The 18,373-nt window shown below is 39.1% G+C and overlaps 1 protein-coding gene across 2 annotated transcripts in view; it reads left to right on the plus strand.

Annotated features, from left to right (window-relative positions):
• Nucleotides 1-18,373, plus strand: part of PDZRN4 (PDZ domain containing ring finger 4) — a 357,707-nt gene that overhangs the window by 294,085 nt on the left and 45,249 nt on the right. The window lies entirely within an intron of this gene.

Below are 18,373 nucleotides of genomic sequence, written 5' to 3' on the forward strand. Positions count from 1 at the left end.
TTACTTAAGAGCTTTTGCAAAAGTTAAGTAACTTATCCTAATATTTCCTCTGCTTCTGTAGTCTGTAAATCTTAAGAAGGTTTCAGACTCCTCTGACATTTGGAAATAAAATAGATCGAGGAAGTAAAGAAGCTTTGGTAAACAGGCAGAGAACCCATGATTATCTGCCCTTTAATGCTTTAGATGATGTCATACAAGTTCAGCAAAATGTTCCTTTCGATTTCACGACCAGGAAATTCTGAAATCTTTTCCCTTAGGAGGATCTAAAATCAAATAAAGCCGATTCAGTGAAGCTCACCTAAGGCAAATAGACGTTTATTTGAAATCTTGCCCCTGCCAAAGTCATTTCTGGGGATTACAGAAATCAGGATTGCTTTGCAGCCAGAATTGGAAGCATGTACAATGCCTAGTATCTGAGTAGACAGTGTTGTCACTGTTATCGTTCATGTTAATTTTTATCCCCTCCTCTCCATTAAGTTGATTGAAAAGTCTTATTTTATAAATCCACTCAAGTCCTGGTATGCACTGAAATATCCATGAAGTTTTGTCAACTCATACAAAACAAATTTCAAAATGGAGTCACTTACCACAATAATTTAAGATAAAATGATGTTTTTCTTTCAGTGAATGAATACTTTGGGTTTGGAGAGTGGAATTTCCTTCAGCTTTTTGTTTAGCTTCTGCTTTAGAGTTTCATTAAAATAAGTCTGTTTTCTGGGGGAAGGCTTGGGAGACAGACTTGCTTAGGCTAAGCAGATTAACAGTAAAAATAACAAAACCTCCTTTTATTAATTAGCATATCATTGTATATTACATTACAGACAGATTCCCTTTCACTTCTGTAGGTCTACTGTAACTGCAGCTCGTCCTCCTTTCTGACTGCTCTGAATGCTGGTAGAAGCCAGCACCAGGGTGGTGACAGCAGGAAAGGCTCAGACAAGTCCTCTGTCGCTTGTCATCTTGACTAATCACAGATTTTAGTCATTAATTTGCTGTCAGCTGTGATTCTCTTGCCAAAGGCACCTTTCTAGGTGATTAAAATAGAAAATATTCCTGTGGAATTTAAATAAGAAAGAAGTTATTGTGACAGGCTACAGTCATGAGAGAGGATGCATTTGAGATCATCAGGCACGGTTCACCGCGGGGGTGCAGACATGGGGGAATACCCCAAAGATTAGTTACCGAGTTCAGAGGAGAATGATGGTTCTCCCCAGGACTTCCCAGTCTGTTCCAGCTATGTGGCAGAGGTCCACACATCATCCCTCATGGCTGCATCAGATTAGACTGTGAAATATAGTCAGCTCACTGCTCTCACCAAAGTGGATTGTGGCCACCACATTAAACGGTAGAGGCTTAGAAATGCTAATTCAGTCTTTATGCACTATTGCATTAGACACTGACTGTGTCTCTGTGACCGGCTGAGGCTACCCCAGCTCCTCCAAGAGCTCGGTTCTAACCCACTTGCTCTGAGGATAAACAAGATGATCGCCCTCTTCCACTTAAAGAATATTACAGGACACCAAGGTCAATGGCCAAAGAAAGACTTTATCTCAGAAAGAGATACTTATGCCTTCTCAACCTAAACATGAATTCCACATCAGCAGGCAGTTGGGGGCAGCGGAGAGAAGACTCCTTACAGTCTGCTCTCCTTCCTTTGTACCATAAGTATTTAAAGAGCACTTAGAGCTGCCAGGTTCATATAACAAGTTTGGGAATGAGGAAGCCCATGCTGTAGTGAAGCTTAACCCTTAAAGGAGGGAAATGGATGATAAACAAATAATTAACACCATAGTATGTTAGATGGTGAAAAGTGCTAACAGAGAAGAGCAAGCATGAATTCCAGAGAAAGCAGCGCATGGTGTTGGGATGGGGTGTTGCTATCTTAACCAGGTGGTCAGGGAGGACCTCTCTGCTATGAGTCCTAAAAGAAGTGAAAGAGTTAGCCATGTGGATATCTGAAGGAGAAGCTTTCCAGGTAAAAGGAAGGGAAGTACAAAGGACCCAAAGCAGGAGCATGCCTGATAGGAGGGGAAGTCAGAGTGAGTGGGGGCAAATCTCGAGGAGCAGCTTTTACTGCGAATGTGAACTTGCTGGAGAAGAAAGATCAGGGTCATGTTGTGAAGCCCTCACAAGAGCCCTCTGGCCGACTGGAATGAGATTGACAGTGAGGAAGCCAGGGCTACAGCAGTGCAGTCGGATGCAAGCGGGAGGTGCATTGAACCTGGATGGCTGCGGAAGGAGAGCTGAGACTGTCTCAAGGACAGCACCCACCCGGCCTGCAGGGCTTTGCCTAAATGCCTATGTTTCCATTACTTGCCTCATAGTTTTAATATACTTTGTCGCGGTCCAGCCATGACGAGTCTATTATGGGGTCTCAAACAGGAAAAGGTATGGAATTGAAATAAATGATAAACAGGGACTTAAAGATATATATATATACCTTTAAGGGTTAGGGTTAGGGGTTAGGGTTAGGGATAGGGTTATATATATACAGGGACTTAAAGATATAGATAGATAGATAGATAGATAGATAGATAGATAGATAGATAGATAGATAGATGGGTTCGGGAGGACGCCACAGCAAACAGTCCCTACTGTTCCTTAGTCGTAATGTCACTGCTCCCAGAAGCACATCCACTTTTATTCATAGAAAAATGTGGTCCATCAGCAATTCAATTAAGTTTCCAAGGCAACTCAAAGACAACCCCCACCATACCATCCAAATCTACTTTACACTAATAAGAAACTAGCTTCCAGCCTCCTCCGGAGAACATGGGTGAGACAAATGAGAATCAGGTGTAGCTCTTTGTTAACGAGGCAAATGAGGTGGGGTTTGGGCCCAGCACCTCTGTCCAGATTGCAAAAGTATCCTGTTTATTTATTCGGTCCCCAACAATACTTTAACACCATAGTATGTTAGATGGTGAAAAGTGCTAACAGAGAAGAGCAAGCATGAATTCCAGAGAAAGCAGCGCATGGTGTTGGGATGGGGTGTTGCTATCTTAACCAGGTGGTCAGGGAGGACCTCTCTGCTATGAGTCCTAAAAGAAGTGAAAGAGTTAGCCATGTGGATATCTGAAGGAGAAGCTTTCCAGGTAAAAGGAAGGGAAGTACAAAGGACCCAAAGCAGGAGCATGCCTGATAGGAAGGGAAGTCAGAGTGAGTGGGGGCAAATCTCGAGGAGCAGCTTTTACTGTGAGATGTGAACTTGCTGGAGAAGAAAGATCAGGGTTTATGCTGTTGTGGTTTTTCTTCTTCTGACTTTTTCAAAGCAAAATCTCATAGCCTGAGTGAAACACAGCTTCTGACATCCACTGAAACTAGCCTAGAAAATCCACTCTTTGAAAGGCAGAAAGTGTACAGAACCGCATTTCTGAACTTGCTAAAATGCAACCTATGCAACTATCTAGGTCCTTTCTTAAAAGCCTGCTTACCATTGACTCAATGAACCAAAGCCGATCTATCTTGTGAATATATATGCAGGGACTTTTAGTACATGGATTATTGACCCAGTAGACCAAAACAGATCTGACTCTCTTGTAAATACATATTTAGGGACTTTTTAACATGCAGATTGTTGCCCTGATAGACTGTAACAGCTCCCTTCAGAGCCATGGTAGACAGCAAATGCTTCTTTGGAGACATCATAGTCAATGTGTCAATGTTATGGTAACTGTGGTATGTTAGGGACCTCTGTGAAATTTTAATGACACCCATATCTCACCATAGCCTATCATCACTTTACCTATGAAAATTACTTAACTGGGTTTAAAATTTCCCTACAGTGCTTCAGAAAAGTCTCAGAGGACCAGCCTGCATTAAAAGACTCACAGCTTGAAATTTGTTCTCTTAAAAAAAAATGATGGCACTTGTTCTTTAATTAAAAATGATAAAGGATTTTAATTTTATTTTTGAGAGAAAAAAATGAAAATGTTTATTCAATTTAAACAATGCACCCTTCAAAAGAGTCAGCATGTCGCACACCACCATAATACTAAGGAGGATTAAGTATCTCCTCTTCTTTATTTTCAACTTTGTTCATTTTCTTTTTCTAGAGCCAGATAAAGATTAAAATAAATCATAAATAACCCTTAGCAAGTCAGAGGTAGATATCAAATCCAACCTTCCAGAAATAATTTAAAGGGAAAATCTTCAAGAAATACAGTGCTTTTTCGTCCAACTCCTAATAAAGATATGTCTGCTACTGCCTGAGTACAAGATGTCGAATTTCTTGCAGAATTCTCCATTAAAGCTCGAAAGTCAGTGCTGATAGAGAGTTGAGGAACTAATCAATGCAACATTTTGATTGTATGAAACATCACGTTTGCAAGACAAGCATATAATTCAAGCAACATTTCTGAGCCTGCGGATTTCCATCACTTAAAAATGCTACTTGAAATCATTTTTACTGCTCTCTGTGATCAGGCTGAAGAAAACATATCCAACAGCCTAAATTAAGTACACCTTGAGTTCCCTTTATGTGGGCATAGTCATCTATTTGAGAAGAAATTTAGCAGTTTGCTTGAAGAGGTATTAAATGTGGAAAGGAGAGAAGGACACGTGTATATCAGAGTTTTGCTTACAGGTTAACTGAAAACCAAACATGGGCCAGTGTCTATAAATAGGGTGAGCATTTAGCATATTAATTAGCTTCTTCTTGGCAGTTCTTATGGAAAGCATGAGTAAACCTTTGTGCTATGCTGAGAAGTGTCATTTTGCAAAATTTAGCTGGATCCCTTCAAATATGTGCAGAATATTTGTGAGAAAAGGAAAAGAGAATTATGAATCAAGGAGATGTTCATTCAGAAAATTAACAAGAGGATAAGCATTAATGAGATTTCAATCTCATCTGTTTGAGCAGCTTCACTCTAAATGAAGCCAGATCTTCCTGGTGTGCACATGTAGAGCTTTGTGGCTCCTGGTCTGAGGGCGGCGGCCTCAGCTGCCTTGTTCATCCCTGAGTCACATCACCTGTTTCACAATGGGTGCTCAGTATTTGCTGACAGAGTAAATGAAGAATCCTTGCTGTCTGCATGGACCAACTTCTGAGCAGTGCAGTACCTTTCTTCCCTTTTATACAAAGGAATTAAAAAGGAACCTGGGAACACCACGCAGTTACGACAGATATTTCCTTTCTAACAGGTACTGTTCTTTATGACAAGGGTTCTCATTCCAGTACCCTACTCATTTCAGTTAAACGCTTTGAAGGAAAAGGCCAAAATTGGGGGAAACAGAGAGAGATAAGTAAGGAACTAGAGTTTAAATGGTCTCCATGAAAATTCTTCTTTGTGATTATCATTTTTTAAAATCATAGGATCTTATACGTGATATGAGTTTGACATGTTCTCTCATCCGGCCTGGACTCCTTTATAATTTCTTCACTGAAGGATCACTCAGTGAATTTATGAAACACCACAATGCACGGGGCACTGAGTGCCTCCCAAGTAGCCAGTTCTGATGGACGATTTCTGGGTATTCAGAGAAGGAAATGTATCAAGGAGTTTGAAAATCAATGACGGAAGGAATACATTTGGAAGAAATATATGAAACATAATTCATAAAGAGCCTATATATTATCCTTATGTTGTGGTAGATATATAGTGCGTAGGGTCTGAAAGTGTAGAATTCAGCATTTTTTAATTCACTAAATGCTTTATATTTCACCAGCCCCTTTTCTTCCACTTGCTAGTCACATTTTAGAATTATTAATGAAATATCTAAAACAATTTTATACCACTTAACTACTGGAGCAATAAAAATCATTCATTTAAAAAATCACCTTCATAATTTTCATTCTTTTGGAAAATTTATTGAATTGAAAACTGATCTAGATGAAGTGTGAAAATATTTTTATTACTTGAACATTTAAGATGAGATGGTATTCACAGCCAGTTTGGAGTTGATTCATTGAAATGTCGATTAGTGACACCACCATTTTCTCTATTATGTCAGATGAAAATCTTTTTTTTTTTTTTTTTTTTTTTTTTGTATTTTTCTGAAGCTGGAAACGGGGAGAGACAGTCAGACAGACTCCCGCATGCGCCCGACCAGGATCCACCCGGCGCGCCCACCAGGGGGCGACGCTCTGCTCACCTGGGGGCGATGCTCTGCTCCTCTGGGGCGTCGCTCTGTCGCGACCAGAGCCACTCTAGCGCCTGGGGCAGAGGCCAAGGAGCCATCCCCAGCACCCGGGCCATCTTTTCTCCAATGGAGCCTCGCTGCGGGAGGGGAAGAGAGAGACAGAGAGGAAGGGGGGGGGTGGAGAAGCAGATGGGCACTTCTCCTGTGTGCCCTGGCCGGGAATCGAACCTGGGACCTCTACACGCCAGGCTGACGCTCTACCACTGAGCCAACCGGCCAGGGCTCAGATGAAAATCTTAATCATGGAGGCCATATATGCAGTCGGTTGTCATATATGCAGGCTTGTATTTCCAGACCCTCTGAGGCAAGCTCCTCCTTCATACCACCACTGCCAGCCCCCTTGTCTAGAACATTGCTCTATTTTCCGGCTGTGTCTTGGTCTCCTGGGGCCAGTCCCTCCACAGTCTCTGCAGTGCATTCTATTCACCATGGCCACGCCTGTCTTCCTCAGGTGCACTTCTCGTTGGATCCTCCCCTGTTCTCCATCCTGTCTGACTCTATTCCTTGAATTAACTCTAAAATTCTCTGCCTGGCGTTGAAGGTCCTTTGTACTCAGTCACCACCTCGCTTTTTCAGGCATTTGGGATCCAACCCCACAGCTCAGCCCCACTCCAAGGGAAACCATGTGCTTTTCTTCTCTGCGCCTTTACTTCTGGGCCTCTGCTCCTCAGATGCCTTTCTCAAATTTCTTTCCCACCACTGAACTCCCATAACACATCCTATAAATATATATTTTTCTCACTATGCTCTGGGTTAGAGTAATTTATGTACCTAGCTTTTTCTTTTAAATAGTTTGTCTTTCTTTCTTTCTTTTTTTTTTTTTGTGTGTGTGTATTTTTCTGAAGTTGGAAACAGGGAGGCAGTCAGACAGACTCCTGCATGCGCCCGACTGGGATCCACCCGGCACGCCCACCAGGGGGCGATGCTCTGCCCATCTGGGGCATTGCTCTGTTGCAACCAGAGCCATTCTAGCGCCTGAGGCAGAGGCCATAGAGCCATCCTCAGCTCCCAGGCCAACTTTGTTCCAATGGAGCCTTGGCTGCAGGAGGGGAAGAGAGAGACAGAGAGGAAGGAGAGGGGGAGGGGTGGAGAGCAGATGGGCGCTTCTCCTGTGTGCCCTGGCTAGGAATCGAACCCTGGACTCCTGCACTCCAGGCCGATGCTCTAGCACTGAGCCAACCGGCCAGGGCCTAGTTTGTCTATCTTAACAGAAGTGATCACTTATAATTATCTTTCACCAGGAGGGTCGGGCGCAGGCCTGGCAGCCAGCGAGCAGTCTGCTGCATTTATAGGATGAGTGAACACTCTAGTGATCATTGCCGCTCTCGTGCTCATAAGTGTCCTACAAACAAATGCAAAGGGTTAAATGGGGGGGGGGGGGACTGATAGGGACTAAAAAATGTGAAATAAAGTGTGAAAGTCTTTGTTTTTCCTAAAAATAATTCAAGTAACAGCCTAGACATGACAGTAAATGGATTTAAGTTTACATGCATGCCAGATTGTAAAAGAAGAAAATTGGCATCTTTTGTTGCCTTTCCAAGGGGGAGGCAGTGTGTGGAGAACCCTCATAAATACACTTGCGAACCGATGTAGGTGAAAAATGACTGGGGTTCCACTCGTGTTAGGATAAACATAAATCCTGGTCTGTCCTAACCCATCTCCATGGATGACTACTGTTCCAGCTGAATTATGAATAGCACCCTCTTTCACTTTCAAAACTGTTCCAGTTGCCCTGGCTGGTTGGTTCAGTGGTAGAGCGTCGGCCTGGCATGCAGGAGTCCTGGGTTCGATTCCCGGCCAGGGCACACAGGAGAAGCGCCCATCTGCTTCTCCACCCCTCCTCCTCTCCTTCCTCTCTGTCTCTCTCTTCCCCTCCCGCAGCCAAGGCTCCATTGGAGCAAAGTTGGCCCAGGTGCTGAGGATGGCTCTGTGGCCTCTGCCTCAAGCGCTAGAATGGCTCTGGATACAACAGAGCAACACTCCAGAGGGGCAGAGCATCGCCCCCTGGTGGGCATGCCGGGTGGATCCCGGTGGGGCGCATGCGGGAGTCTGACTGCTTCCCCGTTTCCAGCTTCGGAAAAATGCAAAAAAAAAAAAAATGTTCCAGTTGCACAATACATTCTATGGTTCTCCTAGTTCTTATACTTGTTGAACCTTCATTGAGGCTGAGATTTTGAAGTCAGGTTTTATACAATCTTACTATTCTAAGCAGAAATGACTCTAAAATGTATTAATTTGAATACCCATGTTTATTATGTCGAATGATTTCCCTAAGTTGTGATTTTCTATTAAAAAAGAAAAGTCCTTAAGGAGTGACTAGAAAAAAAATGCCACAAAGTTGGAAATAGTCATCAAAGTTATTGTAATTCTTTTAGATTTCTTATTAAAAGAAATGAGATTAGTGTTGCTGTTAATTTGATCATGTAATTTCATAAAACAAATATGAAGCAAATTTATTTTTCGCCTCACTGATTATGACAACACTAAACCTTATTTCCTAAGAAAACAATGAAAAGCAAATTTAACCTTTCAAGTTGGTTATTAAACAATATAACCATGGACTCATTTATTTTATTAGGAATCTAGATATAAAAAGAAGATTTCTTACACTGCATACAAGACTTTTATCAAAATGCTGACATTCAATTTTTGTTTGAAGATACTCATGACACACATTCAGATGATTGCTTTGCATTTCTGAAAGGTGCTTATGAAAGGTTGTGTTTAAGGTGAACATTTGCATTTCAAATCATTTTTTCCAATGACTTCTATTCTGTTTTGAAAAACTGTTTTCATAAGGGCAAAGAAAGGAGAGCTGTCTTTTTCAATATAAGGTAAATCACAGATAAGGATTTCAATGTTCCTTCCAGAGGTAATGTAATCCAGTGGAAGGAATCCAAACAGGGAGTCTGGTCCCAGTTCTAACTCTATCCCTCGAAGGGACCACTGACCTCCTGAATCACAGAATCCTCATATGTGAGCTTCACAGGGAATATCAATGTTAGCTTGATTTGTTTTCACTGAGTTCTCCTATGGTACTCACTTAAAGTGAGGCTCATGCATAGACAAATCCTTAAAATTTTTACAAATATTGAAACATTTTAAACATATCCACCACATTTCACAGGTTTTATTAAAGGAGTCCATTCACTGATATGGCCCCACATTGGTCAGTGTCTAGAACCATATTGTACCGATCAGTAGCAAGCAGTACCCCTCTTCTTATTACCTCTGACTTTTAGCTTTAGTATTTAGAACAAGTTAACTCATACACATTTACCAGTTAGAAATGCCTCCAGCTTTGTTTTTCTTTCTCAAGATTGTTTAGCTCACTGGGTTTTGTATGGTTCCATACAAACTTTGGAGGTTTTACTCTTTCTGTGAAAAATATTAGATTTTTGAAAGATATTACAATACATCTGTATGTGGTTCGTATAATATAGACATTGTTACAATATTAATTATTCTGTTCTATGAACACAGTATCTTTCCATTTACTTGGGTTTTTTTCTATTGTTTTTCATCAAAATCTTATGGTTTTTAGTGCACAAGTACTTCACCTCCTTGGTTAAATTTACCTCTAAGTATTTTATTGTTTTTGATGCTATTATAAGTGGGATTATTTTCTTTAATTCTTTTTTAGCTATTTTGTTGTTCGTGTTTTGGAACTCAACTGATTACCATATCCTATAATTCTACTGAATTTGTTTATTAATTCTCAGAGTATTTAATGGGATTGTTAGGATTTTCTACATATGAAATCATATCATATGCAACCAGAGACAATTTTTTTTTTTTTTACTTACTTGTTTTTCTTCTTTTTCCAAGTGAGAGGATGGGAGATAGAGAGACATACTTCTGCATGCACCCTGACCAAGATCCACCAAGTTACTATGTGGGGCTGATGCTCTGCCCATCTGGGGCCATGCTCACAACTGAGCTATTTTTAATGCCTGACGGAGAGGCTCCACGGAGCCATCCTCAGGGACCAGGGCTGATGCACTCAAACCAGTCGAGCCATGGATACAGGATGGGAAGAGACAGAGAGAGAGAGAGAAGAGGAGGAGGAGGAATGGAGAAGCAGATAGTCACTTCACCTGTGTGCCCTGACCAGGAATCAAACCTAGAACATTTACATAATTACATGCCGGGCCAATGCTTTACCACTGAGCCAACCAGCCAGGGCCAATAAGAAACAATTCTACTTCTTATTTTCTGTTTTCAGGTGCCTTTTATTTCTTCTTTTGGCCTGATTGCTCTTGCAATGGGAGAGATGAGAGGGGGCACCTTTGTCTTCTTTCTCATCTTAGATGGAAAGCTTCCAACCTGTCACCATTGAATATGTTAGATGTGCCACTTATACCCAATTTGTTGAGAGTTTTTAATCATGGAAGGATATTGAATTTTATCTAATATTTTTTCTACATCTGTTGAGATGATCATATGATTTTATCTTTTATTCTATTAATGTGGTAGATCACATTTATCTATTTGCATACATTGAACCATCCATGCAAGTCAGGAATAAATCCCACTGGATCATGTTCTAAGACACTTTTAATGTGATGTTGAGTTCAGTTTACTAGTATTTTCTTGAGAATTTTTACACCTATGTTCATCAAGGATATGAGCCTTTATTTTTTTGTTGTTGTTGTTTTGTAATATCTTTATCTAGTTTGAGAATCAGGATAATACTGGCCTCATAAAATTTGAGAATTGGCATTAATTCTTCTTTAAACATTTCACAGAATTTACCAGTAAAGCCAACTATCCAGTACTGGGCTTTTCCTAGTTGGGAGGTTTTTGAATACTGATTGCATCTCCTACTCATTTACCTGTTCACATTTTTTATATCTTCATGATTTTAGGTTGTAGGTTTCCTTGGTAAGTTGTATGTTTCCAGGAATTAATTTGCATGTTCTAAGTTAGTGGGTTTCAATCCCTAGTTCACAGACCAGTACTGGTCCACCAGAAATTTTGCCAATCCATGAAAGAGTTAACCACCCTGATGCTGTATGAAGATTGTAGAGCCAATGATTATAGACTTTATAATCTTCTGCAGACTGACACAGAATTTCTTGCAGACGGGCACCAGTCTGTATACCAGCCACTGAAATCCACTGTTCTAAGTTAACCAATTTGTTGATGTAAATCTGTTCATAGCAGTTTTTTATGATCCTTTGTATTTCTGTGGTCTCAATTATAATGTTTTCTCTTTTATTTCTGATTTTATTTGAGTCTTTTATTTTTTCTTTTCTTTTTTTTTTTAAGGTGAGAGGAGGGGAAATAGACAGACTCTTGCATGCATCCTGACTGGGTTCCACCCCGCAAACCTGATGCTGAAGTACTGAGTTATTTTTAGCACCTGAGGCTGATGCTCGAACCAACTGAGCTATCCTCAGTGCCCAGGGCCACACTCAAACTACTCAAGCCACTGGCTATGAGAAGGGAAGAGGGAGAGACAGGGGAGGGGATGGGGAAGAGAAGCAGATGGTCACTTCTCCTGTGTGCCCTGCCTAGGAATCAAATATGAGACATCCATACATCGGTCTGATGCTCTATCCACTGAGCCACTGGCCAAGGCTTTCTCTTTTTTTCTTAGTCTGGTAAAAGTTTGTCAGTTTTGTTTACTAAGAAAACCTCAGCTTGTACCTTTATTGATTCTTTCTGTTGTTTCTCTGGCTCTATTTCATTGGTTTCTGTTATTTCCTTCTTTCTGACAACTTTGGGCTTAGTTTGTTCTTTTCTAGTTCCTTGAGGTATAAAATTAGGTTGTTTATTTGAGATCTTTTTTTTTTATGTAATATAGGCTTTTATCACCATAATCTCTCTCTAAAGACTGCTTTTGCTGCATCCCATTATTGTTGGCATGTTGTGTTTTTATTTGTTTTAAACAAAGTTTTTACTTCCCTTTTGATTTCTTCTTGACCATTGGTTATTGAGGAATATGTTGTTAATTTCCACATATTTGTGAATTTTCCAGCTTTTCTCCTGTTATTGATTTCTACTTTCATACCATTGTGGTCAGAAAAGACACTTAATATGATGTCAATCTTCTGAATTTGCTAAATTTGTTTTGTGAACCTACTCATGATGTATTCTGAAGAATGTTTTGTGTGTGCTTGATAAGAAAATGCATTCTGTTGCTGTTGGCTTTAATGTTTTGTATATGTATGTTAGGTTCATCGATCTAAAGCATATTTCAAGCGCAGTTCTTATTGATTTCTAATATTTAATTATTGATTTTCAATGTATTCTTATTGATGATCTATCCATTGTTGAAAGTGGGTTATTGAAGAAAGTCTGCTATTATTGTTGTTTTATTATCAATTTATCTCTTCAGATTTGTTAGTGTTTGTTTAATATATATATATTGATCCTTTAATCACTATTCAGTGACCTTCTTTGTCTGTTGTTACAACCTGTGGCTTAACATCTGTTTTCTGTGATAGAATTGTAGCCACCCTTGATCTTTTGGAGTTTTCAGTTGTATAAAATATCTTTTTTCAGCCATTCACTTTGAGCCTATGTGTGTTCTTGAAGCTGAAGTGAGTGTCTTGCAGGCAGCGTATAGTTTGACTTTTTTTTTTTTTTTAATTTTTTTTTTTTAATGGGGTGACATCAATAAATCAGGATACATATATTCAAAGATAACAAGTCCAGGTTATCTTGTCGTTCAATAATGTTGCATACCCACCACCCAATTGACTTTTTTTTTTTAATCCACACATCCACTTTGTGTCCTTTGATTGAAAAATTTAATCCATATAATTTAATTAAAGATACATAAGGCCATACTCATGCCATTTTATTAATTACATCCTGGCTATTTTGTACTTCCTTTTTCCGTCTTCCTCATTTGTTATTTGTAAATTGATAATTCATTGACTTTGTGATGGAGGTAGAAATAAGAGCACAGAGACAAAAATGTTACTTGTTAAATAATTGACAATCATAAGATATTAGCATAGCTGTTCATTCAAATTAACACCAGCTCTTGATTTTGGGCCTATGCATCCTCCTCCGTGTGCCTTATTGTATTATCATCATTGTTCTCACTTTGGGCTCCCCCACAGTCTCTGAGCTTTTTCAGTGTGGAGAACCATGTATTAAGCATCTTGGTCTTTCAAGCACCAAGCATATTGTACAATGATTGGAGCAGGACTAAATCTTAACTACATTTGCAGACTAGCAAATCTAAAGTTTAAGTTTTTAAGAGAGTTTAAAGCTGAAGCTCTTCAGATGTTCTCATTTTTTCATACTGTGGTTTTATTCTTCAAATTAAATATTAGGGAAAATGTCATTATACAATAAAAGGATCAATATATTAAGCAAACACTAACAAATCTGAAGAGATAAATAGATAATAAAACAATAATAACAGCAGACTTCCTTTAATAACCCACTTTCAACAACAGATAGATTATCAATAAGAGATAAGGGTACATTGACGGCCTGACCAGGCAGTGGCACAGTGGATAGAGTGTCAGATTGGGATGCAGAGGAACCAGGTTTGAAACCCCAAGGTCGCCAGCTTGAGCACGGGCTCACCAGCTTGAGTGTGGGGTCGCTGGCTTGAGTGTGGGATCATAAACATGACCCCATAGTTGCTGCTCATTTGAGCCCAAAGGTCACTGGCTTGAGCAAGGGGTCACTCAGTCTGCTGTAGCCACCCCCCCCCCAGTCAAGGCACATATAAGAAAGCATCAATTAACAACTAAGACTCCTCAATGAGAATTGATGCTTCTCATCTCTCTCCCTTCCTGTCTGTCAGTCCCTATCCATCCCTCTCTCTGTCTCTCTCTTTCTCTGTCTCTGTCACACACCCACACACACACACACACACACACACACAAAGAAATAAGAATACATTGAAAATCAATAAGTAAATATTGGAAATCAATAAAAATTGCACTTGAAGTATGCTTTAGATTAATGAACTTAACACACATATTCAGAATATTAAATCCAGCTTGTGGCTTAAGGTCTATTTTCTGTAATAGAAGCATAGCTACCCTTGGTCTTTTTGGGTTTTTACTGCCATGAAATATCTTCTTTTCATCATACACACACACACACACACACACACACACACACACACACACGAGTCACAAAGCCTCTGACTCTGCCTCCTCATTGGCTAGTAGAGCATTTAGAATATGGTGATGATGCAAATAAATATTTTGGCTCATTTTAAACCCACAGAAAAATGTCAATAATAATAATGATGTTTACAAAGAAAGCACAGGATAGTAGTATTTAGAAATACGACAGGAAATAATCTACACCAGTGATCATCACAAACAGAAAAGACTGAGGGAATGTGAAGATGAAATTGGTAATCACTTCAATTGAACTGAGATATGATACTTTCTTATTTACATCATCAGATTTTAAATGACCAGCTTTCCTCTCTTAGGACAGGATATTTAAGGTAATATGGGTTTAGACTTGGTGCTGATGCAAGTTACAGAAGCCATTGTTTTGGAATCCAGGCCTCATGGAAGGTGGAGTTCTATAGCAGAAATTGATCAGCAGCCAAAGTTAAAATTTAACCAGAATCACAAATACTCTTTTGTCTGTGCTTTTATGTCATTATTCATGCCCTCTTGTAGGTATTCCCTTTTCATATTTTTACTTGTTTTTTCAGTAGCAAAATGCTGAAAGTTAAATCTGTACCTTTTCCCCTTTGTTCTGTAAACTACATTGAAACCCTTTGCTCTCTCACTGTCCTGGGAAGACTAAGTTTTAAAGCCACAGGTTCTTCCAAGTAGGAAGTAAAAAACTATAAAAAACAGTAACAAAAAGAGAATTTGCTGTAGAAATCTATTTGTTTGAAATATGTACTTTGAAAAGGAGAATTGTAAGAGCTGTCTTTTCAAATATAAAAGGAGTGTTAGTAATCAAGTCATAATAACTGATATTAGAGGCAGAATTTTAAAATAAAAAATTGAATTAAAAAAATTAAATAGTATTTAGACAGAAAAGAACTAAAACTGAGAGAATTTTGACATGGTAGAATCTGAACCATAAGGATGTTATAGAAGCACATGATTTATTTGACAGAGGGAAGTGAGACCATTAAGGTTAAAGATTTATCTATCACAGCTAGTTAATAGCAGATGCTTGCAAGAATTTTCTTGTACTGCTTAAATAAAAAGATGCTTTTATAATTACAAAAGTAATAGATATTTATTATTTTATTTGCTTATGAAAATTTTCCTTTGGCATGTAATTGAGTATGTGTTCTTTTCTATAGTGGATAATTGTCAAGAGCATATAATATTCCACCTTCCTCTTACAAACAAACTAAAACTAACACAGCCTACAAAGTGTGATTACCTGTGACTTATCTTAGAAAGGTCTAAAACTCCTACATAACCATTGGAAGGATAGCGTTTTTCCAAGAAGATGTTTATGAGTGACTACAGGATCCATGAACAGCTGTTGAGCCTTTTCTAGCCAGGAAGCGCATAATCCTTAAAGAATTTTTCCTTTCGTTGACTTATACATGAATACCTGCCAAACAAACATAGTGGCAAATCCATTTAAACAGAAGTTTTAAATATGCTTTAAGAATATATGAGCAATTTAGTTGGGAAATTCAAAAGAAAACTGTGATTCCCTGAGTAAAGACACTACTGTTTATAGTTAGAAAACATTTAATTACTTCCTGTCTGATATGCACAGAAATTAATAAAGTCTCTCCCTCCAAAATGAAAGTTGATGAGATTCCACAATTTTTTTTGTCTATTTCACATAACCCAGATGACTCTGAGTTCCCATTACTTGCTCTCTTCTGTGTTAATTTGCAGGTCTAAAATTTTTTTAATGATGTGCTTTGGGATTTTTCCACCTTAAATATTTTTAGTAATACAAGTTCATGCAATAAGTTACCATTGTGGATGGGTAAATAAGTTCACAGACCAAGTGCAATTCATATAGGTGGCAGCACATGTAAATATTCAATTAGTTTTACTATCTGACTCTCATAGAAAGTAATGTATTGACATTATTTCCATTTCTGAACCAGACTGACCATTCCAGATTCAAGTCTAATCTTTTTGTCTGTCAAAAGCATCAAAAATCATATGTCCTCTTGGGGACTTCTTTTAGGTATAGAGACATTGTTTTTAGAGTCATTTCCTGTCATTGTTTTAAAATGGTTCTTAATCCATGCATAACTGCACAGTAGCCATAAAAAAAGTATAGAGGTCTGTAATATAATAATGAGGGTGATCTGATGAGTATCAGATCAATTACCTTAAAAAAAACTAGAAGATTTTCTGAGCCCTGGCTGGCTTAGTGGTAAAGCATCAGACCAGCATGTGGAAGTCCCAGGGTCGATTCCCAATCAGGGCACACAGGAGAAGCAACCATTTGCTTCCCTACCCCTCATTCCCCTTCTCTGTCTCTCTGTCTCTCTCTTTTCTCCTGCAGCCATGTTTCAGTTAGAGCAATTGGCCCCAGGCACTGAGGATGGCTTCAAGGTCTCTGTCTTAGGTGCTAAAATAGTTTGGTTGCTGAACAATGGAGCAATGGCCCCAGATGGGCAGAGCACTGCCTGATAGGGGGTTTGCTGGGTGGATCACAGTCAGGGAACATGCAGGAGTCTATCTCTTTGCCTCCCTGCCTCTCACTTAAAAAAAAAAAAAAAAAGAAGATTTTCTGACACACTATTTTGCTTATTTTCCAACTAAATAAAATAAATTGCCTTCTTTAAGTCTTCATTTATTGTCCCCTATAAATAACCTACTCATTAATTTGAAGAAAATCCTTTAAAATTTTTGTTCCCAACACATAAAGTTCTGATTATAGCACTCTGATTGAAAGAAAATTTATATTTAGGTATATTTGGAATCAGCTCAAGTCCAACTCCACTGTTTAGTCCTTTTGTGAACTCTCTGATCCTTGGGTTCGTCATCTGTACAAAGAAAATAGCATTAATAACACATTAATATTAAATGAGATACTATACAAGAATATATAATGGCTAGGAGATGTATGAATATAGATAGATATAGATATATTCCATTATTTAACCATTATGTGTCTCAATTTCACCATCTTGAGTTAAAAATACTTCAGGAGAATGAAGAAAACCATCAGAAAAGAAGTCCTATGTTTTATGGATGGTAGGGTCTAAGTACAAGCTCTTGAAACCTCAGTTGTAAACTGTACACAAGAAAAAATACTCTGTCACAACAGGCCCAAATATACATGTGTCCTTTATTTATAAAGGCCTCGTATGAAGCCTATCTGGATCTCCGACTTCTACCTTCTCTATTCTTCATTTTTCCTTAACATCTTAAAAGAATAGTTTGATTCTCTGCCACTTTTTAAATTTTTATTTTTCAACCTACTAAAATGTGGTTGAAGGATGAAAATTGATAACTAAATGACCAAATTTGGTTGTACCTTCTACTCACTTACTCTTTCAGCAGCATTTGATGCTGTTGGCCATTGGTGTCTTCTTGAAATGCTCTCCTTCCTTTGCTGCTCAACAGCCCCCACCTTACCTTCTAATTCTATGACAGCTCTACCCAGATCTCATTCAGTTTCTTAACTCTAAGTTTGGGGCTACTGAAACCTTATCTCTTAGAACTATGAGGAGGAGTAGGCAAGCTGACCTATGGCTCTTGGTGCTCTGAGCTGGCAGGGAGCATGGAGCTGGAGGAATTCACAGTGTGTGTTGCACCGCCACCCCCAGTATGTATGAAGCCCCAAGCTCAGAGCTTTGTCAATTCAGCGTTCCTTTCCATTCAACCCCTTGGTTCTCATTCTCTCTTGTTTGATCTTTAGTAAGAACCCTTCCACTTTTCAACATCCTGAAATTTCTCAGTTTCCAATCCACCAAAGCTTCCTTTTACTATTTTAAATCATCATTGTGATTTTTTATAATCTCTTTTCTTATACATTCTAGGATATGGAACATGACAGTCTATGCTAGCTTCTACCTAGTTTAGTTTCTCCCATTAGACTTTTGGCTCCTTTCTTCCAACTTTGTATGTCTCTTACTAAGAATGTGTTCAGTATGTGTCTGTCAAATGATATTTTTTTTATTTAAAAAATAAAGTGAGCCCTGGCCGGTTGGCTCAGCGGTAGAGCGTCGGCCTAGCATGCGGAGGACCAGGGTTCGATTCCCGGCCAGGGCACACAGGAGAAGCGCCCATTAGCTTCTCCACCCCTCCGCCGCGCTTTCCTCTCTGTCTCTCTCTTCCCCTCCTGCAGC

Source organism: Saccopteryx leptura, chromosome 2, assembly GCF_036850995.1.
Source record: "Saccopteryx leptura isolate mSacLep1 chromosome 2, mSacLep1_pri_phased_curated, whole genome shotgun sequence".
In the NCBI taxonomy this organism is placed as follows: Eukaryota; Metazoa; Chordata; class Mammalia; order Chiroptera; family Emballonuridae; genus Saccopteryx; species Saccopteryx leptura.